The sequence below is a fragment of the Capra hircus genome, chromosome 16, assembly GCF_001704415.2.
Source record: "Capra hircus breed San Clemente chromosome 16, ASM170441v1, whole genome shotgun sequence".
NCBI classification, from domain to species: domain Eukaryota; kingdom Metazoa; phylum Chordata; class Mammalia; order Artiodactyla; family Bovidae; genus Capra; species Capra hircus.
The window spans coordinates 44,964,814-44,992,279 of record NC_030823.1 but is presented as its reverse complement, the minus strand read 5'-3'; the positions used below and the strand labels follow the sequence as shown (position 1 = coordinate 44,992,279).

Here is a 27,466-nt window from a genome sequence, read left to right as displayed (position 1 = left end):
AAGGAAATTTCCATTTGAAAGGAAGTCTGGACTTCCAGTTCGATCCCTGGGTCTGTGTTGGGAAGATCCCCTAGATGAGGAAATGGCGACCCATTCCACTATTCTTGCCTGGAGAATTCCATGGACAAAGGAGCCTGGCGGACTACAGTCTGTGGGGTCACAAAGAGTTGGGCGTGACTGAGCACACACACGCCTTCTTTATACCAGGAATAGAAAGAGGGCAACCTTGTGAAACTCTTATCCATAGGGCAGGCTAAGACATAAACCTGCGCAATGATACCCTTCCTTTATTCTGTTTTTATTTTTTAAATATTTCTTTATTTGATGGTACCAGGTCTTAGTTTTGGTCTTAGTTTAGGATATTTAGCTGCAGCATGTGAAGAACTCAGTTGCGGCATGTGGAATCTAGTTCCCCGACCAGAGATCTAACCCAGAGGGTGGAGACTTAGCCACTGGGCCACCGGGGAAGTCCCAGTAAAGCAACCATAACTTTTATTTCCATTGACAGGTAGCCACACTAAGGCTTAGAGAGGCTGAATAGGTTGTCTGAGGATACACAGCTGGCAGGTGGTAGGCTGTGGGGCCAGCCCAGATCTGCTGCCCTCAGTTTACCTGTAGGAATGCCTTCTCCTCCCGCAGCACCATCTCTATAAATGGTGGGGACGTGGACACGACCAAGGCCAAGCTGGCTGATGATATCCAGAGAGTTTAATGACAAAGTCTGGAAGTCTCACTAGCAGCACTAAGCCCCTCTCTGTAGGGCTGGATGACCGCCCCCGCCCCCCCGCAACCGCCCCACCACCATAGAGACGTGTAGGCAAGAAAGCAGACGGAAGACTGAAACACTGCAAGGGCTTCCTCTTCCCTATTTCCTTTCCTTCTCCAGCAACCCTGTCACATAAGAGGGCTGAGTCTCGTTGTCCCCGTTTTACTGATAGAGAGCTGATGCTCAGAAAGGGCAAATGGCTGGCCTGGCTGCTGGGAAGTGTTGGCCTGGTAGGGAGGGATGGGAGTTTGATGTGGACTGAATGTCTTCCAGGTGCCAGACACTCCGCCAGATACTTTACATACCGTTTGTACTTAATCCTCAGGCAACATCACCATCCCCTTGATACTGCTCAGAAAATTGATGGGTAAAGGGGCCAAGTGAGCGACTCCATAAATGCCTGAGGCCTGAGATGATTAAGGAAATTCATTAAAGGGGAAATAAACATGGAAAAAGAACAGCCCCCAGAAGGCCAGCCTTGCCAGGGTCCGTCCCTCCCTGAGAGGTGTCCCCTCCCTGTGCCACCCCTCCTCCCGCCACTGCAGATCAGCTGCTGTCAAGAGAGGCTGGACAACCTTCCAGAGAAAAGCAGAGACCTGTTCACACGAACTCCTGCCTTTTCCAAGAGAAGTCTGACTAATCCAGTCCCTGTGACTAATCCACTCCCCGACTTTATCTTTAGAACAGATGATTAATTGAAATGGGCTAAGTTGGTCCCATTTTGGCCCCCACACCTGGCTGTTCCCTAGGGGCAAGTGGGGTTAAGGGAGGAGGGCAGTATAGGCCTGCTGCCTGGTAGGCATGTGGGTCTTTGAACTGCTGGGATCTCAAAGTTTCCAGCAGACAGGCCTGGGGCCAGATCCAGATCCAGATCCTGTGTGGGAATTGCAACCTCTTCTGCTGACGGCGAGGTGATTCCTTTAGGATGCTTAGGTCAGCACTGGTTGCCATAGTGACAGACATACGCAGGGTGGGCCCCTTTTGCTGGTGAAGATGTGGGTGAGAATTCTGGGAAGATGACTCTGGCCTCTGTGACTTTCCTTTCACATTGTATTCCAAGAGCCAGGATTCTGCTCCAAGATTATGGAACTCCCTGCAGGGTGGGGGAGGGATGGACTGGGAGTTTGGGGTTAATGTTGTTGTTCAGTTGCTAAGTCCTGTCTGACTCTTTGCAACCCCATGGACTATAATCTTCCAGGCTCCTTCATCCATGGGATTTCCCAGGCAAGAATACTGGAGTGAGTTGCCATTTCTTTCTCCAGGGGATCGTCCCAATCCAGGGATCGAACCCGCATCTCCTGCTTGGCAGGTGGGTTCTTTGCCACTAAACCACCTGGGAAGCCCAATTGGGGTTAGTAGATGCAAACTATTACATGTAGAATGGATGGACAACAGGGTCCTACTGTACAGCACAAGAAACTATGTTCAATATCCTGGGATAAAACATAATGGAAAAAATATAAGAAAGAATACATATGTGTGTATAATTGAATCGATTTGCTGTAGAGCAGAAATTACAAGTACATTGCAAATTAACTATCTTGTTGTTCAGTCATTAAATTGTGTCCGACTCTTTGCAACCCCATTGACTGCAGCACACCAGGCTTCCCTATCCTTTACCATCTCCCAGACTTTGCTCTAACTCATGTCCATTGAGTTGGTGATGCCATCCAACCATCTCATCCTCTGTCACCCCTTTCTCCTTCTGCCCTCAATCTTTCCCAGCATCAGGGTCTTTTCTAATGAGTTGGTTCTTCGCATCATGTCCAAAGTATTGGAGCTTTAGCATAAATAAATTTTAAAAATTACCGCTATCCTCCCATCCCCGCTGAAACTCCTTCTAGGAAGGGACAGAGTTGACAAAGCTAAGAAATGCTTGGAGAGGCTGCTGGCCAGGAATCCACCCCTCCAGCTCACCCTGCCAACCCTCACAATCTGGAGACCCAGGTTGGAGTATGTAAAACCTGGACGCTGGACTCAGAACCCTGGGTAACTCACTGTGTATGACCTTCAGCAATGATTTTATATTTTTGATCCTCAGTTTTCTCATCTTAGAGCTCACTTTGTCCAAGTTCATTTTTCAATAGAAGGTACTGAAATTGGGGAATATCGCTGAAGCTACATGACACGTTAGTGACAGGAGGGCAGAGTAGTGAGTTGATAGCTTGCCCATGATATGCTGGGCTCTTCTGGGTCCACCCTCTCCTCCATTCCTCACCACTAGCCTCAGAAGAGCTGGTGTTACTGCATTGGACAGGAAAGGAGAGACTCGGGTGGGTGGGTTCCTCTGCCGAAGCCACAAGCAAAACCCAGAACTCATGTGTGCCTGACTCCAGGCCCAGTGGGTCCCACGATGGATGCGTGAGTCCTTGGCCCGTTCTCTCTGCTGGTGGCTGTTTGCTCGACCACCACCACTGCCTTCTGGGTGCTGAGCAGGGGCCTCCTCTGCCTGGGGCAGGGCCCAGGGTGGGCTGAGGGAGCCTGGAGGGGAGTTGGTGAGGAAGGGGGTGGCCATCTCCTGCTCCCAGACCACCCCGCTCACTCTCCATTTGCACCCACGCCTCATTGCTAAGAGGAGCATGGGGCTGTGGAGGCTGTCAGCTCCTGAGACATCTCGGCAGCCTCCTAACTTGATGGGTGTTGTATGTTACATGTTTAGATTATGGACGTGGGGTGTTCCCTTGGCATCCAGGGCTGAGAATCTGGGGACTTGGCATGGTGAGAAAGGACCCCGAGGGCCTTCTGTGCTGGACTGGGGGACATACAGGAGAGACTAGGAGGAGTAGCAGGTGAATGCTCACACCTGCCTCAGGTCATGTAGGTAACAGGGCTTGTGTGGCCCCTCTGGGATGTGGTTGATGGAGCAGCCCCACCTCAGGTGTGCTGGTCACTGCTTTGGTGGGCAAGCGAGAGCCTGGTGTCCTGACCTGGGTATGAAATGTGCCAGCCAGAAGGGATGGGCTACTTCACAGCTTATTGGCCAGAACTAGTCCCACCCCAACTTCCACCCCTAACTGGGGTGGGACCAAGGGCAGTCCTGCCACATGTTGTGAGAGGAGATTGGGTCATGGCAGTGATGACCACCACGGAGGGGGCGGAGCATGGGAGGGCCCTGAGAGGTGGGGACATGGTCCGACGCAGGCTGCCCAGCCAGCAAGGTGTCTAGCAGGTGTCCCTGAGGCCTGTGCTGGCCTCCGGCGGGGGTCTGTGTTGTCTCTGCTCAGGGAGAGATGGCAAACAGGGCCCAGACTTTGCCCTGGAGCAGAACAAAGAGGCTGCAGAGTGAACTCCACTGTGTTTTTCTTTGGAGCATGAGGCTGGGAGCTGCAGACGAGCTTCTGTAGCTGTTCTGGGGTCAGGAGTCTCCATGGGGCCTGAGGACAAGGGCCCCAGAGAAGGAAACGGCGCGGTTCTCATTTCTCTGCTGACCAACCACATCCCCGACAGAGGGCATTAATGGGCCAATGCAGAGCCTTCCCCACCCAGAGGACACAAATTGACTTTGTGGTTGACTTCTTTCCTGCCCCTTTCTATTTAGGCCTGGGTTGCTTTATTTTCTTTCATAAAATTGGGGTCATGTTGTCCATAGCTTACTTTTTCATTTAGTAACCTACTGTGAACACTTCCCCGGTCATTAAGTATTCTTGCAAACCTTGTTTTTAATGTTTGCCTAATAGCCCATCCTGCGGCTGTCCGGTCACTTTCTATGCAGGTCGCTGTTCTAGCTTTGAGGAATTCAGTATAGATTCCCTTTGTGGAGTGAATCTAGCCCAATATGAGAGAGAGGAAGATTCTAGAAACTAAAGAGACCATGAACAGCCCTGGCCAGTGTGAGCTGGGCAGAGATGGGAAGAAGGTGGAGGGGCCAGGGTCTCACCTTGGGGACTTGGCCGAGACCAGAGCCCTCTGTGTTCCTTTCCTCCGTGTCCTTGGTCCCCTGCTTTGTGGACCCTCCCCCAGGGCATGCTCTTCTCAGCCCTGGCTGGAGGAGGGGGGCACCCTCATCATCACAGCTGCATGCCTAGAGAAGCAGAGATCACCCAGTGACCTGCCTTCTTGGCTCTGGGCTGACTTTCTTGTGGATCTAAGCTCGCACCCCGGGGAGCCAGGCTGCTTGGAATTTCCCATCTCCCCGACCTTGGAATCCACTCTCCTCACCTCCTTGTTACCTTCTTCCACCCAGAGGCAGCTTTGATGGAGGAACTCTCTCCTACAAGATGGAAAAAAACCCAAGGGTATGAAAGTCACTGCACTTTATAGCCTTTTAAGGGCCTTTTAAAAACAATGTTCATTCAATTTTTTTCTTTTTTTTTTTTATGAGCTTTTTGGTACACACAGCACATAATCCCACATGAAATGGCTGAACGTTACACTGGCGTAAAAACCCAGTGCTGATGTGAACAGCCCTGGAGTTATGGATCTGCTTCCATGGGAGAAGCCGCAGTTCTCCAGTCCTGAGTGGAATCTGGGTTCAAGGGCAAGGCGTGCCCTTGCTGACCCCAAGTCCTGGGGGTGGGAGGCTCAGGCCCTGTTCCTGGAGGGTGACTCTGATGCGACTTGGACCCTGACCTCCAGTCAGCTGCACATGCTGCAGACTTGTCCATTTTCTCATCGTTCGTGCAGTTTGCTTGCTTCAGTGAGCCAGGCTGGGAAAGCTGGTCCCATGTCATGCTTTTTCAGTGTCTGCTTGGCCACAGAGCCCAGACCATGGTGGGGTTTGAGGGCACACATGCCTGGGAGGTCCCCAGTAGAGTGCTGAGGTGCTCAGGGTAGGTGAGCATACATCTATGGCTCAAGTCCACGTTGGATGGGCATGGGGACCCAGTTCTCAGTACCCTCATAACTATGACTCCACATACCACAGTGCCGTCCCTCTAGTCCTGCAGCTTCTGATATCTCATTATCCAAAGTGGGTCTCCCAGATCACGGCCCAAAGCCCCCAAACTGCACACAACTGGTTTGTCAGGTCTTGAGGTCTGAGTCTTGCTTTGCAGAATAGGAATAAGCATTCTTGTTTATGGCGTGATTGCTCTGTGCCAAGCTTGTATCTGGTGTGGAGCAGCTCAGGTGATGGGGACTCTGTCAGTGAGACCATGAGAGATTCAGAGAGGTTAAGTCACTTAACCAAGGCCACACAGGAGACAGGCCCTGAGCTCGGAGCAGACTGGTTCCAAGACCAAGGATGAGCCCCTTGGAAAACCCAGTGGGACCCCTGGGCAGCTGGGAGTTGGACCAATGCCAGCGAGCATGTGTTTCTGAGAGGATGAGGCTGGCTGCGACTTGGCCACCTCCCAGTACATCCCCCTCCCTCTCCTCGCCCAGGGCAGGGTGGTCCCTTGGCAAAGTGGGCAGGGTGGGAAGAGGGTGGGCCGACCTCTTCCAGCCTCTTGGCTGGACTCTCTCTGCTCCCTCTCAGGACTACCCTGACCTTCCTCTGTTGTGTGCTCCTGTTTCTAGGTCACTGTTTTGACTCCTCTTCACGTTCTGGTCTTTATTCTCCTCCGTTAGAAGGTCTTGGTGTTTATTGATTGTTGTCTCCGGACCTTTCATTTTTCTCTGCAGCTCCTGCAGTCTGAAAATGAGTCTTCCAGCCTCGTTAGCCACTGTATTCTGAAGAGCATCCAACCTTTCCCTAATCAGCCCCAACTAGTCATGGCCGGTGACTCAGAGTGAGCTGGGGCGGGGAGCAAGGGCTGTAGCGCTGGGGGCTGCCCGGAGGGATGGGTGACACCAGGCTCCAGGCACCATGCCTGCTGCCTGTCTCACCACCTCTCCAGTCACCTCCGCTCCTCTTCTGCCCAGGGTCCAAGGGATCACAGACACTTGTCCCCTATCACGTCCAGGGGCTGTGGAGGTTCAGAGTCAGATGTGGGACTGGGGAGGGCCTGCTGCTGGTTGAGAGCCCTACGCCCAGGTCCACAGATGGCACAGGGGTCAGTTAGATCTGGAGGAAGAGGCCCTGCCTTATCTCTCTATGTCTGGGTTGGGGGAGGATAATAGCACCAGTGCTGATGCTGCTGTGGCTGATGGCACTCGCAGTTACGTCACTGTCATTGTGGTGGAGGTGTGGGACCATACCTGAGCCCCCCGCCCCTGGCTTTGCACCTGGCTTGTGGGTCACTGAACCTGGCTGTGTTCTAGCTGGGTCTGGGGCTCCCCATTTAGTGGCCTGTGGGAGGGGAGTGGTTAGGATGGGGTGGGTTGAGGCTGCCACGATGTAGGGTCTGACTCCTTCCTGCCCCTTGGCCAGTGGGAGAGGACTCAGAGCTCTCAGGGAAATTTCTTCCACTGGGTCTTTCTGTGCATACGAACAATCCTCCGGGCAGCGCTGGGAGGCACCAGAGGAAGTGAGGTTCAGGACTGCTCTGGGCTTCCCCTAGCTCCTTTGTGGCAGTACTCTCCAGCATTTTGAGATTGAGAAGATGCTTCAGTAGGGTCTCATTTAGGAGCCAGAGCTCATCTTTTTTTCAACTAGACGTATATGACTTGGGCGTCCACTCTGTTCTGGGCACCCTGCTTGGGGCTCCCTACTCTCAGGGTCCAGAACCACTGGAGTCCTGTCCATTTCTGCCCTCAGCAGCCCTGTGGGTGCCCCAGCTCCTCATAGGAATTCGGGAGGCAGACAGCACTCTGCCCCTCACCTTGGCCAGGTGCGTGCTCAGGTGTACACCACATGTTTAAAGTTCACAGCCCACTCGAGGGTCTGCCGGGTGGAGTGGGCTTTTGGGAGAGCTGCTCAGGGTCCCAGGTGCCTGCCCTCCCTCTGCCCCGCTTGATCCATGATTTGTTAGTGCTCTCTTGGCTAGTCTGCCTCACTCTCTTGTTTACCATTCACTGTTAACAACAGTAATTACAGTATAGTTGTGAGATGAAAACATGACTAAATTATGACACTGCTTGTGTAACAATCTCTTAAAACTGACTCAGAAGGCAACAGCTGCACAATTAGGCTATAAATTCTCTTAAATGAACTTGTCGGTGGCGACGGTACCTGTGTGGCAAGGCTGGGAGGGAGATAACTAGGCGTAACAGGCTTGGAGAGGGAGCACCCAGGATGGCCTCGTAAAGAAGGAAACTTTGTTCTTTGCCATAAACCACTTGTTCTCTTATAAAAACAAAGGACTCAGTGTTGGCCCATTAACTCCCTCTGTCTGTCAGGGATGGGGTGGCAGAGTATCGTCTGACTAGCTGACACTAGGGATCCACTCCTGCCTTGAGGGGTGGCCTTCTCAGGGCCTCACATGGAGGCAGTGCCAGCGTGAGGCCTGGGTGTGATTTAGTGAGTAGTGGGTGGCTGGCGTGGAGACTGCTGGGTCCAGGTGAGCTTCTGCAGCCTACAAATGGGCAAGGATTCCAATGGTGGAATCCGTCTGCCACTCTGAAACTTGACAACCCATTAAAGACAATATCCCTGGGGCAGGGCACCGTAGATGAGGATCTGGGAGCTGTAACACTGTGGGGTTCAATGGAGGATGAAGAAGGCCTGCTTCCAATTGGTTATCTGGAAGCAAACATCATATTTGCTGTTGTTGTTTAGTCGCTCAGCTGTGTCCGGTTCTTTGAGACCCCATGGACTGCAGCACGCCAGGGTTCTCTTCTGTCCTTCACTCTCTCCCAGAGCTTGCTCAAACTCATGTCCATTGAGTTGGTGATGCCATCGAACCATCTCATCCTCTGTCACCCCCTTCTCCTGCCCTTGATCTTTCCTAGTATCAGGATCTTTTTCAATGAGTCAGCTCTCTGCATCAGGTGGCCAAAGTACTGAAGCTTAGTACAGATCTAAGGAGGATGGAGACTGGTAGGTGGTAACAGATTTTTGCCTCCCTCCCAACCCACCTGCTGACTTCAGTTGGCATCTGACTCAGTGACGCTGTCATAGGAGGCCCGGATCTCTTTCTCCATATACCTATTGGACATGCATTCACTTCCTGTTGCTGCCCTAACAAATTACCCTGGACTCAGTGGCTTAAAGCAACACAGATTTATTATCTTAGGGCTCCAGAGTCAGAAGCCTGACTTAGGTCTCACCCAGCTAAAATCAACAAGATATGGGTGGGGCAGCTTTAGGGGTACCTGTGTCCCTTGGCTCATGGCCCCTTCCTCCATCTTCCAGGCCAACAATGGTGGAATCCTTCTCCCATCATCTCTCTCTGACCCTGTCTCCTGCCTCATTCTTCTTTTCCATTCTCAAGGAGGCATGTGATTACACTGTACCTCAGATAATCTTATCATGTCAGGGTCAGCTGATTAACAGCCTTAACTGCATCTGCAGTCTGAATTTCCCTTTGCCATGTAACATTCATAGGTTCTGAGCGTGGTGATGTATGGGGTGGTTTTCTCCTGACCAGAGGAGCAGGGTCATGGGCCAGTTTGATCTCTCTGAACTCAACACGGGCAGGCTTGCACTTGAGCAAGGTAGAGCCGGGCTGGTCTTACTTGAAATCAGAAAGAAGAAAGTGCAGCTGGACCTGTGGCACGGCCCAGCCATGCACAGGACTGTCTACGCTGCACATGTGACTTGCCTGTTCTCAGAACTCCGGATCAGAGACAGACTGTGAACCTGCGTGAACAGAACCAGGAGCAGATTACCAACTCCCCTCCCCCTCTACATGTCAAGGACTGTGCCGGAAGCTTCCTGAATGAAAATCACAGGTGGGGAGGGGCCGTGATCATCTTTTCCTCCTGGACCACCTGCCTGGAAAAGGTGCAAACGAGGAAGCTGGCTTTCCAAGACTGAGTTCTGTCTTTTTGTCCGGTCACTAAGTCACATCCGACTCTTTGTGAGCCCATAGACTGCAACACGCCAGGCTTCCCTGTCCTTCACTATCTCCTGGAGTTTGCTTAAACTCATGTCCATTGAGCTGGTGATACCATCCAACCATCTCATCCTGTGTTGCCCCCTTCTCCTCCTGCCCTCAGTCTTTCCCAGCATCAGGGTCTTTTCCAAGGAATTGGCTCTTCGCCATTAACAATTTTCAAAATAAATGAACCCACAGCAAACCACAGATGTGCCGAAGACCCTCGATGGGAGTCCTGACCATGGGCTTGATAACTCCCCATCTGGGGACTGCAGAGCTTTCCCATGCATTGTTGTGGACCAATGGGTTGCCGTCCCGGTCTCCCGACCCAGCTGGGATAAGAGGCAGCTGGACCCTCATCTCAGACAGACAGCTCTCGCAATGATTTGCAGGCGTCTCCCTGAACCCTGTCCACATGACAGATTTCTGGAGCGTGTCCTCAGGGACCGCCAGCTCCAGGCCTATTACTGAAGTCCATCACCCAGAAAATCTGTTGACGGAACTGTTCTCTCTGAACTGCAAGCAAATTGGGAGATTTGAATGTGATGCAATAAGCTTGCAATAAAACAGAGCCTCCGCGAGGTGCGGGAGGCGCAGCTTCTCCCAGCCCCTGTCCACCACACCGCCACAGCCTCCTGAGCTGTCATCTTTGAGGGTGGCCACATACAGTATTTATTTTTTTTAATTAAGCTGCGTTGGTGTGTGGCCCACCCTCCATAGATGCCTTATAAAGCCCAGCCTTATAAGTTGCTGAAAGTTAAAAAAAAATTTTTTTTAAGCAGATAGTAAAATTAAGCAGTTATTAGTATTCACGAAAAATGCTCGTGGCAGGCTTCGCACACATAATGAGAAGCCACCTGCAGTTCAAAGCAGTACTTGATAATGCTGTAATTAGATTTGAGATGCAAAAAAGCTCATTAAAATTAAATAACATATTTGTCACTGTTTTAAGAGGTACAGATTGCCTAGAACCATGCTGGTCTCTTGACCTTGAGTATTTTGGCGGAGTCCTTGCTGCCAACAATTGGAAAATAACATCAGCAATTCTGCAGAGAGTCCTGAAAACATGTTCATCCTTGGTTCAGTTTGTGTTGAGAAAAAATGATCTAGATTTCCAGGGGAAATCACAGATTTGTACACAGTGTGTTCTGGGAGGAAAGGGGAGCCAGAATCGTCTCCAAACAGGCAATTCAAGTAAGATCAGGGGAAGATGAGCCTGTGTAGGCAAGGAGGGTCCCCACAGGACGTGGGGACACCCTGACGGGGTCTGCAGGAAGCCCCATGTCACCACTGCTTCCCCTCTGACCCTGACCTGGACCACTTGCTCAGAGCAGGTCCAGGGCTCCTGAGAATCAGACCATCAACAGTGCAAGTGTTGGTTAAGACATGTCCCAGACTTCCAGAAGGTCGCCGTCTCACTGGGGAGACAAGGCACAGAAGTCAGGTGCCCAGCAAGCATGAACTGTTCATAAAAATAGCTCATGTTTATGAGTGTGTATGCAAGTGTGTTTTGCCTACCAGGTGTGAAGTGTGTGGCCTGCCTTCTCCTAGTCCTTTCCCATCATCTGGGGGTGGCCCCTGATGTCCCATCTTCCCTGGGGACATTAGGCACTTGCCTGAGGTCGCATAGTGCGGAGCTGAGCCAGGGTATCCATCCAGGTTGGGCTCCTGCAGATCCCCTGCACTAGATCCTGAAGTAACAGGGTGCCACAGTAGGACGGAGACGGGTGGGAGAAGGCACCCAGGAGCCTACCAGAAGTCCCTTCATGGCCACTGTTGGACCGATTCTATTCTGGAAACTTCCTGTCTCTGAATTGTTTCATCCCCACAGCAGTCTTTTACCCCATTTTACACATGTGGAAACTGAGGTGGGCATGTGGGCTAAGTCGCTTCAGTTGTGTCCGACTTTTTGCCACCCTATGGATGGTAGCCCACCAGGCTCCTCTTCATGGGATTCTCCAGGCAAAGAGGTTGGAGTGGGTTGCCATACCCTCCTCCAGAGGATCTTCCTGACCCAGGGATCAAACTCGTGCCTCTTATGTCTCCTGCATTTGCAGGCAGGTTCTTTACTGCTGTCGTCACCTGAGGAGTCAGAGGTTACTGGGTCACTGACCACAGAGCTGGGATTAAGCTCTGCCATTGGGACTCCCCTTGCAGTCCAGTGGTTAGGACTCTGTGCTTCCACTGCAGAGGGTGTGGGTTTGATCCCCAGTTTGGGAACTAAGATCCCACATGCTGTGCATCACAGTCAAAAAGGGAAAAAAATAAGTATAAGCCGTGCCCTTGACCAATATCCTGTCATTTCTTCTCTTTTGAAATCTATAAAGCATTCTACAAAGGAAGGATGTAATTTAGATGCAATCATGATTATTTTTATTTTTGGAGGAAGAAAATGCCAGTTGTCTTCAAGGGGCAGAGACCAGGGGAGGTTGCCTGGGACAGGGAAGTCTCAGCTGGAGATGAGTGGACGCCTGGATTGTTGGAAGAGACGGCAGGTGTCAACAGAGGCCTGGCTAGGCCTCTAGGGAGGGCAGGGCTCAGCGGTCCTTAGGGCAGGGAGCCCAGCCGGCTTGCAGCCCACGGCCCCTCCCCCCGGGTGGCTGGATTGATTTTCCAGGATGACTCTCTTGGCACTGGGTCCAGATTTAGTTCAGCGGAGAGCTCGTCTTTCAAAGTCCAGCTCAAATGTCACCTCCTCTGCAAAGACTCCCCCAGCCCCCGAAGCAAAATTAATCACCCTCCTCTCTGCTTCTACAGCTCAGGTGGTACCTCCAGAATAGTCTCATCACAGCGGACTCGGATTTATGTGTTTACAAGTCTCTCTCCAGCTCACAGAGACTTCTCGGGTGCAAGTCCCCTGCCACCCTGCCTTCGTGTCCTTGTGCCCCAGGCAGCGCTGTGTATGCAGTGGGCACTAAATAAATGATGAGGGTAGAAATGACAGACTGAGAGGAGATTGAATTTGATTTAATTCAACAGACACAGGTAGTGCTAGTGGTAAAGACTCCACCTGCCAATGCAGGAGACGTAGGTTTGATCCCTGTGTTGGGAAGATCCCCTGGAGGAGGAACTGGCAACCCACTCCAGTACTCCTGCCTGAAAAATGCCATGGACAGAGGAGCCTGGAGGGCTACAGTCTATGGGGTCACAAAGAGTTGGACACGACTGACACATTACAGTAGTTATAGTACTTGCCCTGAGTCCTTCACATGGATGAACTTATTAATCTTTGTGCCAACCCTGTGGGATCAGTTCTCTTATCGTCTCCATTTTACAGGTGAGGAAACTGAGGCTCAGCGAGGTTATGCACCTTCTCCATATCACATAGCTAGTAAATAGTGGCTCTGGGATTAGACCCCAGTCCGTCTCGGGGGACACACCTGCTTAAAGCAGCCTTGCAGATCAGCCCATTCTGAGAGCAAGTGATGACTCTTAGCAAGGGAAATTCTGCAATTCTTATTTCATTTACAAAAATACCTGAATTTAAGTAGGTTTGGGCTGTGATGCAGTTAAGGTTCCTTTGTTGTAAGCCATCTCCAGCTACATTACGGAAAAGTGGATTGTATGTGAGGATCTCGGTAGCATGCAGAGTGGACATGCTGGAAGCAAGGGCTTTGGGAAGGCCAGGTGGAACTCCTAGCAGGAGCCAAAGATAGACTTGCCAGGTGCACTCACCCTGTTCTGTCCTCATGTCACCACTCCCCCATCCCTGTGTGGGTTCCTTGGCTGGGGGGCCTTTCACTACTGTGCCCATGTGGTGACATGGGAAAGACCCAAGCTGTTCAGGGCGCTGTTAGGACTGTGACCATGGCCGGGTGCTTTTTCATCATCCTTCTGTCCACCCCCTTCCATTCCTACCCTGTGGTCATGGAGCCAGGGGCACAAGGGCCCAAGGCTCACCATCATATTTCCTTGAGACATAGTCGTGGAGTTGGGGGTGGGCAGGGTGATTCTCCCTGAAAGGAATATTCACTGGCAGTGACCTTTCGTAGGTTTTTAACATTTTCAGGGGATTGATTGAATTGATCCAAGCCCATTCATTCTCAGCCTCCAAAGGACAGGAATACCGCAGGTCCAGTCCAGCTTGGTGGTTTGGAGACGGGGGTAAACCAGGGCTAGATGGATTCTTTCTCACTAAGATGGTGCCAGCCTCTAAAACTGGGGAAGTGGGGTTAGGCTGGATGTCCCAGGGGCCATGGGCAGACAGAGCAGACCTTTCTCAGAGGTTGCTGCATGTTGTTGCCCTGGTCTAGAGAGGAGTGAAGGCAATGGCACCCAACTCCAGTACTCTTGCCTGCAAAATCCCATGGATGGAGGAGCCTGGTAGGCTGCAGTCCATGGGATCGCTAAGAGTCGAACGCGACTGATTGGCTTCACTTTCACGTTTCACTTTCATGCATTGGAGAAAGAAATGGCAACTCGCTCCAGTGTTCTTGCCTAGAGAATCCCAGGGACGGTGGAGCCTGATGGGCTGCCATCCATTGGGTCGCACAGAGTCGGACACGACTGAAGCAACTTAGCAGCAGCAGAGAGGAGTGGGGCGGGGGGACCTATTTCCCAGAGTGATAGAGGGGGCGACTGTGAAATTGTTCCCTGGGACCCAGTCCAGGGTCTTCCGGGAGGGAATCATATTGCCCTGTGTCGTCAAACCCATGCTCCCAGCCTCTGCTGCTCCTGCACGCTGTCCCACTAACAGGCTTCCCCTGGCCCTGCCCAGGCCCGGGCTGTGTCTCCGGCTGTCTGCTGTACCAGAGCATCAGCACCTGCTGGTCCGATGGCCTTCCTGCCTCTCCAAGGTGCCTTTATTTATTCATTACACGGATAGGCACGGAGCGTCTGCTCTGTTTTCGGCCCAGAGGCTCAGTGGGAAGGGGGGGCGGACAGGGTCTCCACTTACAGACAGACAGGTAGCCCAGGTCCCCACTGTTTTCCCCGGGTGAGATGCCCGCCCCTCCTCTAACCTCTCCTCTGATCCCGCTTCACTTCCGGCCAAAGTCAGCTCGCCCTTGCCGGGAGGTGGGCCTAGGTGTGAGAGCCCTGAGTTTCTCCCGGCCTCTCCCTGACTGTATGGTCTCACCTTTCTCCTCCCGCCTTATCCCCTCCGTGTCAGGACCCTCCCATTTGGCTTCACCCCTCATGCCCTTTTTGCCCCACCCTTCTTTTCCTTTATGGTCCTGACTCTGGCCCCTCCCTCCCTCTGGCCTCTTGCCTCCCCTCCCGGCCCTGCCCTCTTATCTGCCCCCCGCCACTTCACATGGCCCCGCCCCAACAAGTCCGTAGACCCGCCCCTTTCTGGCCCCTCCCTCTGGCTTTCTGTCTCCCCTCCCGGCCCCGCCCTCCTAGCCCCGCCCTCTCTCCTGACCCCGCCCCCTGGCTTCGCCAACCACTGTCTTTGGCCTCCCCCCCGCCCCTTTTTCTGGCCCTTCCCTCCATGGCCCCACCCCACCCTCTGGCCCCACCCTTCCTGCCCCGCCTCCGTCCCGCCGCTCACGGGAGCCGGAGTGATTTATAAGGCAGTCTGGGCGGTGACCTATAAACCCTATTCTTCAGAGGGTGCCCGCTCTTGAATTAAATGCCTCTGAAAGGAGCCTCTGCCTCAGAAGTGTCATGTAGAATGTTTCCGCTGACGGAGAACATGACCTTTAAAACCCCAAGTAAAGGAATCAAAGCTGCCAGGAGAAGAATGGGGCGGGCGGCGCCTGAACTGGGCTGCACCTACCAGCGGGTTTTATGACCACCCCTCCCAACCAAATCAGGGCTATGGGGATGCGGTTCTCAGCCGGGTGGAGGGGCTGGGGACACTGGTGGCCCCTGCTGGGGAGGAGAGGTAGTGACCTGTACCCTGATACCTGTTCCTGAAAGTGGTCACCAATCCTGGGCGAAAAGCCAGTGAGCGGGACACGATCCTCACCACATCCAGGTCCCTGGTGGCATTAGTGGGAAAGATGTTCCTCTGGGGGACTGCGGAGGGCTCCGTGTGAAGGCTGGGGGTCTTGCTTCATCCTGTTGTCACCCAACTAAGCCCTAGAACTGCCCTGGAAAGGGTGCCCTGTCCTGGGTGCCTGGTGGGGGCCAGTGTTCTAGGAGCCTGGGTGGGGGTTTTGAGAGTTTTGAGAACTCTTGGTGTCCTGTATGCTGGGACCTGGGGACTGGCATAGAGCCTGGGAGTATCACTGTGCCTCAGTCCCACATAACCTGAGGCCAGGGGTCTTTGCTGCTTGGGTGGCAGTCGTGTAGGCTCCCCCCTCCCCTGCCCATGAAGGAGAGCAGTCTGCTCAGTGGTCCACATGGGCGCTGGACACTAAGGGGCTACGTGTCCTCTCTATCCTGCACCCATAGGCACTGGTGACAGACTCACTGGTTCTTGTCTACATTTCCGTAAGCACCCTTTGCAGATGCCATTTAGTCCCTGTGCAGAGCCTGGCGGGAGTCCACATTCTTTTCTCCACGGGGCAGCTTGGTGAGAATAAGGAGTGTGTCTTGCTCGTGGGCTGCCACCAGGAATTCTCTGGAAGGACCATGAGCTGTCTCTGCAGAGATGAGTCAGGCGTGAGCCTGCGGGCCTTTGTGGCTGAAAGCAGGGGATCGTCTTCCATCATGTCATCTCCTGGAAGGGTTCAGAGAGGGGAGGCTGGGTCAGCCAGGGAAAGAACCATTCTATGTTGGGGAGTTCAAGGCCTTTCTCCAAGGATCTCAGAGCAGCAGGTGGAGGTCTATTTATGTTCTCATTCAGAGGATGGGCCTTGTCTTGGAAAGGGACCTCTCCTCTCTTACCTGGGTGCGTAGTGCCTGGGGTGGGTGGGAGCAGGGGGGAGAGGCAGGTTTTTCCACCAAGGCACAGAGAGGCAGGGTCCAGCTGGGAGTATGTGATGTGTGATGCTTTGGGAAAAGCAGCGTGATGTGTGCGTGTGTGTGCACGTGCGTGTGAATGTGCATATGTGCACATGTGTGCACTTGCCTGTGTGTGCGCTTCTATTTGTGTGTTGTGTGCATGTGCATGTGTGTGCTGTGTGTGCATGTATGCGTGTGTGTGGCCGGGCCAGTCTCACTGGGGGAATGGAACACTGTATTGTTATAAATAAGACTGATTTTTCTATTCCCAGTCGACCAGGAAGGGCAGCTAGCAGACCAAAGGTAATGCATTTCAGCTGCCCGTGGGGGAAGGTAAATGTGGTTTATAAGCCCCTCTGGCTCAGGGGGGGCTGGGCAGTGGTGGCAGCTGAAACCAGCCGTGCTCCAGATGGAGGGAGGGAACAGGTCGGTGACTTCCAGCCCCTATTTCTCTAAAGGAGAAAAGAACGGCGTGCCGCCTGTTAGCTAATCAACAGTGAGGAGAAAGTCCTGACAACAAGTAAAGAAAACTTAGCTGGCAATAAAATAAGGGACTTTTTATAGTGGTTTTTATGGGAACATTTTCACTTTGGGAGTTATTAGAGTTAGTGCCGGTTGTGACAAAAGCCGCATTTGCATACCGCCCGTGATGGAGGCTGGATGGAGCCTGAATGCGGCATTAACTGCATATCAGAGACCCTTTCAGAAGCCAAACAGGATGACATTTATTGCAAGCCCGATGCCGCGTGTCTGGCATTAGTTACTGCTTGTTGTGTCCTGTGGAATGTAGATTTTCAGTCTGGGGATCTTTCTGGGACTGTCGCATCGGCTTCCGGTGTCAAGAGCAAACTAGGGCTTTGGGAGTGGGGGCGGGAGGGGGTTGGGGCACGGGGCCACCTCAGACAGGACGGGGCATTACGCTTTGCCTCGGTGCCTGTCGGAGACTGACCTGAGGGACATTGCCACAGCAAGAAGCAGGCCGCATGCAGGAGAAACAGGAATTTCTTCAAAGTTCTTTTTTTTTTTTTTTAATTGATATCATTCACATACCCCCAAATAATCCACGCATTTAAAGTGTACAATGATTTACAAATTTAATGCAATCCCTGTCAAGCTACCAGCCACATTTTTCACAGAACTAGAACAAATAATTTCAAGATTTGTATGGAAACACAAAAAACCTCGAATAGCCAAAGCAATCTTGAGAAAGAAGAATGGAACTGGAGGAATCAACTTGCCTGACTTCAGGCTCTACTACAAAGCCACAGTCATCAAGACAGTATGGTACTGGCACAAAGACAGACATAGAGATCAATGGAACAAAATAGAAAGCCCAGAGATAAATCCACACACATATGGACACCTTATCTTTGACAAAGGAGGCAAGAATATATAATGGAGTAAAGACAATCTCTTTAACAAGTGGTGCTGGGAAAACTGGTCAACCACTTGTAAAAGAATGAAACTAGATCACTTTCTAACACCGCACACAAAAATAAACTCAAAATGGATTAAAGATCTAAATGTAAGATCAGAAACTATAAAACTCCTAGAGGAGAACATAGGCAAAACACTCTCAGACATAAATCACAGCAGGATCCTCTATGATCCACCTCCCAGAATTCTGGAAATAAAAGCAAAAATAAACAAATGGGATCTAATTAAAATTAAAAGCTTCTGTACAACAAAGGAAAATATAAGCAAGGTGAAAAGACAGCCTTCTGAATGGGAGAAAATAATAGCAAATGAAACAACTGACAAACAACTAATCTCAAAAATATACAAGCAACTTCTGCAGCTCAATTCCAGAAAAATAAACGACCCAATCAAAAAATGGGCCAAAGAACTAAATAGACATTTCTCCAAAGAAGACATATGGATGGCTAACAAACACATGAAAAGATGCTCAACATCACTCATTATTAGAGAAATGCAAATCAAAACCACAATGAGGTACCACTTCACACCAGTCAGAATGGCTGCGATCCAAAAATCTGCAAGCAATAAATGCTGGAGAGGGTGTGGAGAAAAGGGAACCCTCCTACACTGTTGGTGGGAATGCAAACTAGTACAGCCACTATGGAGAACAGTGTGGAGATTCCTTAAAAAATTGCAAATAGAACTACCTTATGACCCAGCAATCCCACTTCTGGGCATACACACGGAGGAAACCAGAATTGAAAGAGACACATGTACCCCAATGTTCATCGCAGCACTGTTTATAATAGCCAGGACATGGAAACAACCTAGATGTCCATCAGCAGATGAATGGATAAGAAAGCTGTGGTACATATACACAATGGAGTATTACTCAGCCGTTAAAAAGAATTCATTTGAATCAGTTCTGATGAGATGGATGAAACTGGAGCCAATTATACAGAGTGAAGTAAGCCAGAAAGAAAAACACCAATACAGTATACTAACACATATATATGGAATTTAGGAAGATGGCAATGACGACCCTGTATGCAAGACAGGAAAAAAGACACAGATGTGTATAACGGACTTTTGGACTCAGAGGGAGAGGGAGAGGGTGGGATGATTTGGGAGAATGGGAATTCTAACTTGTATACTGTCATGTAAGAATTGAATCGCCAGTCCATGTCTGACGTAGGGTGCAGCTTGCTTGGGGCAGGTGCATGGGGATGACCCAGAGAGATGTTGTGGGGAGGGAGGTGGGAGGGGGGTTCGTGTTTGGGAACGCATGTAAGAATTAAAGATTTTAAAATTAAAAAAAAAATAAAAAAATTTAATAAAAAAAAATAAATAAAATAAATAAAAGGAGAAAATTGAAAAAAAAAAAAAATAAAGTGTACAATGCAATGACTCTTAGTGTATTCCCAGAACTGTGTCACCATCACCACAATTATAGATTTTTATCACCTCCAAAGACACCCCTTACCATAACCCACAACCCCCTAATCCGTTCCAGCCCTCAGTGACCACTAATCCAGGTTCTGTCTCTGTGGATTTGCCTACTCCAGACACTACGTATCTATGGAATTATACAGTCTTTGACCTTTTGTGTCTGGTTTCTTTCGCTTAGCATCATGTTTTCAAGGTTCTCCCACCTGGTAGCTTATATCCATGCTTTATTCCTTTATGTGGCTGAATAATATTCTACTGTATGGATAGACCACATTTTATTTTCATTTCATCAGTTGATTTCCTTCATTTAAAATTTTTTATTGAAGTACATTTGATTTAAAATGTGTTAATTTTTTCTGTACAGCAAGACTCAGTTATGTGTACATGTGTGTATTCTCTTTCACATTCTTTTCCATTATGGTTTGTCACAGGATATTGAATATAGTTCTCTGTGCTATACAGTAGGACCTTGTTGTTTGTCCCTGCTAATTCCAAACTCCCAATCCTTCCTTCCCCTACCCCCTTCCCCTTGGCAACTGCAAGTCTGTTCTCTATATCTGTGAGTCTGTTTTTGTTTCATAGATATGTTGATTTGTATCATATTTTAGGTTCCACATATAAGTGATATAGTATGATATTTGTCTTTCTCTCATTCTGACTTACTTCACTTCGTATGATAATCTCTATGTCCAGGTTGCTACAAATGGCATTATTTCATTCTTTTTTATGACTGAGGGTTCCATTGTGTATATAAATATATATATATATATACACACACACACATACGTGTCTTGTATTGTTTCCATTTCTTGGTTATTGTGAATAGTTTTGCTATGAACATTGTGGTGCATATATCTTTTTGGATCTTGTTTTTCACTGGATGTATGCCAGATATGGGATTGCTGGATCATATGGCAACTCTATTTTTAGTTTTCTAAGGCACGTCCATACTATTTTCTATAGTGGCTGCACCAATTCACATTTCCAACAGAATAAGAGGGTTTCCCTCGCTTTAAAAACCCATTTCCTTTTTTGTTTTAGAAGATGCTGGTGGAAAAGTCATGGTTTAGCTCACTGGGACAAAGCTGAGTTTTCCCATTGGAGAGTGGAATTCTGGCTCAGGGAAGAAGAGAATGGGATGAGGGGCTGGGTGATGGGTCTTGCAATGACGTTGCCTATTGAGAAGACGGAGCTGATTCTTTGCCATCATACCTGGCCAAGGGGCTCACTCGGGTAGTGACCCCATAGTTGATGAGAGGATTCCCGGGAGGCTTTACTGCTTGTCATTCAGAGAGTTTTCTGTATTGAAGGGGCCCCTCAGCTGCTATGTTCAAGCATTCCCTGGGGGTGTCAGCGTGGAGAGGGTCCTTGGGTTGGGGGCCTCATGTTCCTTTCCTGGGCCCCTCCTTTCTACAAGCTGTAGCCACGCTGCGCACGTGGGGCATCCTTTTGAAGGTCCAGGCTGAGTCTGCTGAGGGGGTGCTGTACGTGTGCGTTGCGTGGAGGCTCTGTCTTCTGCTGACGTCAGAGGGCGCTCCGGAGGGGGCCGCAGGGGGCTCTATCTGACGCAGGCTTGCGGGGTATCTTAGGGCAGCATGTGAAGCCAGAAGGTCCCCTTTTTTCCTCTCCCAGGAAAATCAGTAGGATCCCTGGGTGACTCAGCTTTTAGTCTTAATTATGCTGCTATGTAAATATTTCTGAGGTCTCTTGGTTTTCTCAGTTGGCATTATATCACCGTTAATAACTAGAGGGCACATTATAAATATGCAAACTAATAATAATGCATTAACTCCAAGAACATCGATAAATGGCCAAACTGCAGCATTCGGGAGCTTGTTCCCTTTGCTGCTGAAACCACTCCCTGCCCTGAGCCACACAGATCCCCAGAATTCCCTCGGCTCAACCTGCCCCAGATGGCACCCTCAGGAACAGCTGTTTGCCCCGTTCCTGAGTCCCTGGAGCCCTCGTAATGAGGCTCTGGCTGACTTCCTCAGGCCCCTGGTCTCTCCCGAGGGCAGAGGGCTGTGCCGTGGCCTGGCCTGCCCCCTGCTTCTGTCTATGCTGGGAAAGACCAGGAATCAAGGCTGACAGGATTGACCTTGATCCTTTTCATCCTTGGTGAAGTTGGAAAGGTCACAGCCAGCACGGTGGACACGACCTGAGTTCCTGTCCCAGATCTGCACCTGTGAATGTGGCCTTGGGAAGTTGTGTCAGCTTATTTGTCTGAAATTTATGAATTTGACAGTTATTTACTCCATCCCTCCTGTGTGCCAGGTGCTGTGCTGGGCAGTGCATGGAGTCCTTGCCATCTTGGAGCTGACAGTCTGCTGGGGGTGGCAGACTAGCAAGCACGCAGAATAAAGCATGTGATCAAAGTGTGCATCAGAAGCCTGGGGGGAGGGGGTGGTGGGCAGTTCCTGAAGCACTTGCTCAGGGCATATAATCCAGTCCTGGTGAGTCAGGAAAGAGTCCCCTAAGAAGTGCTGAGAATGAACTGGGGACACCCTGGCAGAAGGAGGTGGATGGATGGAGGGTGGAGGTGGGGTACAGGGAAGAACACGCTGGGCAGAGGGAATAGAATGTGTGTGGCTTGGAGGGGTGAATGCACAGTGCAGCACAGAGTAAGGGGAGGTACGAGGTAGTGAGGGGGGCTGTAGAGATCTGCAGGGGTCTGTCTCCAAGGGTTGGGGGACATTTAAGAAGTTGGGGTTTTATCCTAGATTAGAGGAGCTACTGAGGGGGACCCTTGTCTTTCCTTAGAAAGCTCCTGGCTGCATCTTGGTGAGTGAGTGAAAGAGGCAAGGCTGGTGGCTGCGATGCACTGGTGCTGGGGCAGTGGGGTGTGGAGGGAGGGTCCTTACTTGGCATCTGTGAGCATTTGCAGCGTGAGCTAAACCAGCTGCCTCATCCACCACCAAGTGCACTCTCCCACCAGCCCGTGCCAGGCTAAATCAGGTTGCTTATGAACAGGATACAGGTTGTAGGCCTGAACTGGGAGTTTGGGCAGGAAGGAGGTGGTGTTCAAGGTCTGTGGAGGTACAGAAGGATGCTTGTGACCTGAGTGGAGCTGGGCTGGGGTGGGAGTGCCCCGCAAGCAGAGTTGTTGTGCTGTTTCTTACGCCATGACCTGATGGGGCTCCATTCCCAAGACTGTACTGAGGCTCAGTGATGTGCTGGATGGAAGTGGTACCCAGATGATCTTTGGATGCAGACCATGGACAGATGGGCTTATTTGAGCTCCGTGAACATCTTCTGCCTCAGTATCATCATCTGTACCATGGGGACCTACCTTTTGGGTTTCTTAGAGGCTAAATACAACAGGACAGTGTGCCATCTTGGTCTTTCTGTGTTTATCAGATGCAGGTCAAATGGGTGTTTATTGGCCTTAAAAGCTAATGTAGACCTACACTTCAGGCTTCACTTGTCTTTCTCTACATGAGATGTATACCAGTTAGATCTATTTCAAACTTTTATCTTGAAATCATTAGAAAATTACAGGGGATTGCCAAGATGTTATGGAGAGTCTTCACCCAGTCCCACCCCCCCTAGGGGCCTCTCTCACTTAACTGTAGTACTGTGTCACAAGCAGGAACCAAGAGTCAACACAGCTTGCATACATATGTCTAGTCACTTCATGTCACATGTGTGGATTATGGAGTCTCCACCACAGTCAAGATCTGGAACCACAAAGTTTTGCCTTCACCCTTTGTGGTCAACCTGCTTTCGCCTCCAAATGTTTCTTTTTTAAAATTAATCTAGTTGGAGTATAGTTGCTTAACAATATTGTGTTCATTTCTACTGTACAGCAAAGTGAATTAGCTATATGTACTCAGTATGTCAGCAAATTGGAAAGACTCAGCAATGGCCACAGGACTGGAAAAGTCAATTTTCATTCCAGTCCCAAAGAAAGGCAATGCCAAAGGATGTTAAAGCTACCACACAACTGTACTTATTTAGCATGCTAGTAAAGTTATGCTCAAAATTCTTCAAGCTAGGGTTCAGCAGTACATGAACCAAGAACTTCCAGATGTATAAGTTAAGAAAAGGCAGAGGAACCAGAGATCAAATTGCCAACCTTCACTGGATCATGGAGAAAGCAAGAGAATTCCAGAAAAACATCTACTTCTGTTTCCTTGACTACACTATGGCCTTGGAGTATGTGGATCACAACAAACTGTGGAAAATTCTTAAAGAGATGGAAATACCAAACCACTTTACCTATCTCCTGAGTAACCTGTACACAGATAAAGAAGCAACAGCTAGAACCAGACATGTAACAACTGACTGGTTCAAAATTGAGAAAGGAATATGTCAAGGCTGTATATTGTCACCCTGCTTATTTAACTTCTATGCAGAATACATCATGTGAAATGCCATACTGGATGAATCACAAGCTGGAATCAAGATTGCTGGGAGAAATACCAAAAACCTCAGATATGCAGATGATACCACCCTAATGGCAGAAAGCAAAAGGAACTAAAGAGCCTCTTGATGAAGGTGAAAAAGGAGAGTGAAAAAGCTGGCTTAAAACTCAACATTCAGAAAACTAAGATCATGGCATCCCATCCCATCACTTCATGGCAAATAAATGGGGAAAAAGTGGAACCACTGGAAGATTTTATTTTTGGGGGCTCCAAAATCACTGCAGATGGTGACTGCAGCCACGAAATTTAAAAAAATGCTTGTTTCTTTGAAGGAAAGCTATATCAAACCTAGATAGCATATTAAAAAGCAAAGACCTCACTTTGCTGACAAAAAGTGGGTATAGTCAAAGCTATGGTTTTTCCAGTAGTCGTGTATGGATGTGAGAGTTAGACCATAAAGAAGACTGACCGCAGAAGGATTGATGCTTTTGAACTGTGGTGCTGGAGAAGACTCCTGAGAGTCCCTTGGACCACAAGGAGAAGGACTGATGCTGAAGCTGAAGTTGCAGTACTTTGGCCATCTGATGCGAAGAGCCGATTCATTGGAGAAGAAGAGCATCTTTCTCTGATGCTGGGAAAGATCGAGGGAAGGAGGAGAAGGGGATGACAGAGGATGAGATGGTTGGATGGCATCACTGACTTGATAGACATGAGTTTGAGCAAGCTCCAGGAGTTGGTGATGGACAGAGAAGCCTGGCGTGCTGCAGCCCATGGGGTCGCAAAGAGTCGGAAACGACTGAGCGATTGAACTGAACTGGAGGGACACTTGAAAGTATCTGAAGGTATTTTTGGTTGTCACAATTTGGAAAGGAAGAGAGTACTATTGGCATCTGGGGTAGAGGCCAAAGATGCTGCTAATCAGCCTACAGTGCATGGTCAGCCTCCCCACCTTCCTGCTGTTTCTAACCCAATCAACCACTAGCTGTTCTCCATCTCGGTAAGATCATTTTAAATTATGGTTTTATTTTAATCATAATAATATATAGTAATAATCTTCCAGAAATTTAGGAATGTGAAAATATATCTGTTACTTTGCCACACACAGCCACCATTGTCATTTTTTAAAGTTTATGTCATCTACTATTAAATGTTCTCTTTTTAACTGAAGTAGAGTGGATTTACGATGTTATATTAGTTTCAGATGTACAAAAAAGTGATTCAGATATATATGGGCTTCCCTGGTGGCTCAGAAAGCAAAGGATCTGCCTGCAACACAGAAGACCCAGGCTCGATCCCTGGGTTGGGAAGATCCTCTGGAGAAGGGAATGGCTACCCACTGCAGTATTCTTGCCTGGAGAATTACATGGACAGAGGAGCCTGATGGGCTACAGTCCATGCAGTTGCAAAGAGTCAGACATGACTGAGCAACTAACACTTTTCATGTTGTTGTTGCTCAGTCACTCAGTCATGTCTCACTCTTTGCAACACCCATGGACTGCAGCATGCCAGGCTTCTCTGTCCATCACCAACTCCTGGAGCTTGCTCAGACTCATGTCTATCAAGTCAGTGATGCCATCCAACCATCTCATCCTCTGTCATCCCCTTCTCCTTCTGCCTTCAGTCTTTCCTAGCATCAGGGTCTTTTCCAGTGAGTCAGTTCTTTGCATCAGCTGGCCAAAGTAATGGAGCTTCAGCTTCAGCATCAGTCCTTCCAGTGAATATTCAGGGTTGATTTCCTTTAGGATTGACTGGTTTGATCTCCTTTCAGTCTAAGGGAATCTCAAGTCTTCTCCAGCACCACAGTACAAAAAGCATCAATTTTTTGGTGCTCAGCCTTCTTTATGGGCCAACTCTCATAGCAGTGGAAAAACCATAGCTTTGACTAGACAGACCTTTGTCAGAAAAACAATGTCTCTGTTTTTTAATATCCTGTCTAGGTTTGTCATAGCTTTTCTTTCCAAGGAGCAAGCGTCTTTGAATTTCAAGGCTGCAGTCACCATCTGCAGTGATCTTGGAGCCCAAGAAAATAAAGTCTGTTACTTTCTATTGTTTTCCCATCTATTTTTCATGAAGTTATGGGACCAGATGCCATGATTTTAGTTTTTCGAATGTGGAGTTTTAAGCCAGCTTTTTCACTCTTCTCTTTCATTTTCATCATGAGGCTCTTTAGTTCCTCTTTGCTTTCTGCCATAAGGGTGGTGTCATCTGCATGTCTGAGGTTACTGATATTTCTCCCAGCAATCTTGATTCCAGCTTGTGCTTCATCCAGCCTAGCGTTTCTCATGATGTACTCTGCATATAATTTAAGTAAGCAGGGTGACAATATACAGCCTCGGCATACTCCTTTCTCAATTTGGAACCAGTTTGTTGTTCCATGTCCGGTTCTAACTGTTGCTTCTTGAGCTTCATACAGGTTTCTCAGGAGGCACGTAAGGTGGTCTGGTATTTCCATCTCTTGAAGAATTTTCCACAGTTTGTTGTGATCCACACAGTCAAAGCCTTTAGCATAGTGAATGAAGCAATAGTAGATGTTTTTTCTGGAACTCTCATACTTTTTCGATGATCCAACAGATGTTGGCAATTTGATCTCTGGTTCCTTTGCCTTTTCTAAATCTAGCTATACATATGGAAGTTCTTGTTTCACATACTGTTGAACCCTAGATTGGAAGATTTTGAGCATTACTTTGCTAGCATGTGAGATGAGTGCAATTGTGCGGTAGTTTGAACATTCTTTGGCATTGCCTTTCTTTGGGATTAGAATGAAAACTGACGTTTTCCAGTCCTGTGGTCACTGCTGAGTTTTCCATTTTCTTGCATATTGAGCGCAGCCCTTTCACAGCATCATCTTTTAGGATTTGAAACAGCTCAGCTGCAATTCCATCGCCTCCACTAGCTTCATTCGTTGTGATGCTTCCTAAGGCCCCGTTAACTTCACACCCCAAAATGTCTGGCTCTAGGTGAGGATCACACCATCGTGGTTATCCAGGTCATTAAGATCTCTTTTGTATAGTTCTTATGTGTATTCTTTCCACCTCTTCTTAATATCTTCTATTTCTGCTCATTTCAGTTCAGTTGCTCAGTCATCTATGATTCTTTGCCACCCCATGGACTGCAGCACACCAGGCTTCCCTGTCCATCACCAACTCCCGGAGCTTACCCAAACTCATGTCCATTGAGTTGGTGATGCCATCCAACCATCTCATCCTCTGTCATCCCCTTCTCCTCTCCTTCTCCTCTTTCTGCTTCTGTTAGATCCAGACTGTTTCTGTGCTTTACTGTGCCCATCTTTGCATGAAATGTTCTCTTGGTATCTCTAATTTTCTTGAAGAGCTCTCCAATGTTTCCCATTCTGTTTTTTCCCCCTATTTCTTTGCATTGATCACTGAGAAAGGCTTTCTTTTCTCTCCTTGCTATTCTCTGGAACTTTGTATTCAAATGGGCATATCTTTCCTTTTCTCCTTTGCCTTTCACTTCTGTTCTTTTCTCAGCTATTTGCAAGGATGCCTCAGACAACATTTGGTGTTTTTGCATTTCTTTTTCTTGGGGATGGTTTTGATCACTGCCTCCTGTACAAAGTTACGAACCTCTGTCCATAGTTCTTCAGGCACTCTGTCTATCAGATCTAATCCTTTGAATCTATTCATCACTTCCACTGTATAGTCATAAGGGATTTAATTTAGTTCATACCTGAATGGCCTAGTGGTTTTCCCTACTTTCTTCAAGTTAAGTCTGAATTTTTCAATAAGGAGTTCATGATCTGAGCCACAGTCAGCTCCTGGTCTTGTTTTTGCTGACTGTATAGAGCTCCTCCATCGTCAACTGCAAAGAATATAATCAAT

General features: G+C 49.2%; 1 protein-coding gene across 2 annotated transcripts in view; it reads left to right on the top strand.

Moving 5' to 3' along the window:
* The window catches only part of CAMTA1 (calmodulin binding transcription activator 1), a 979,917-nt gene that overhangs the window by 153,403 nt on the left and 799,048 nt on the right, over positions 1 to 27,466 (top strand). The gene's annotated exons all lie outside the window — the stretch shown is intronic.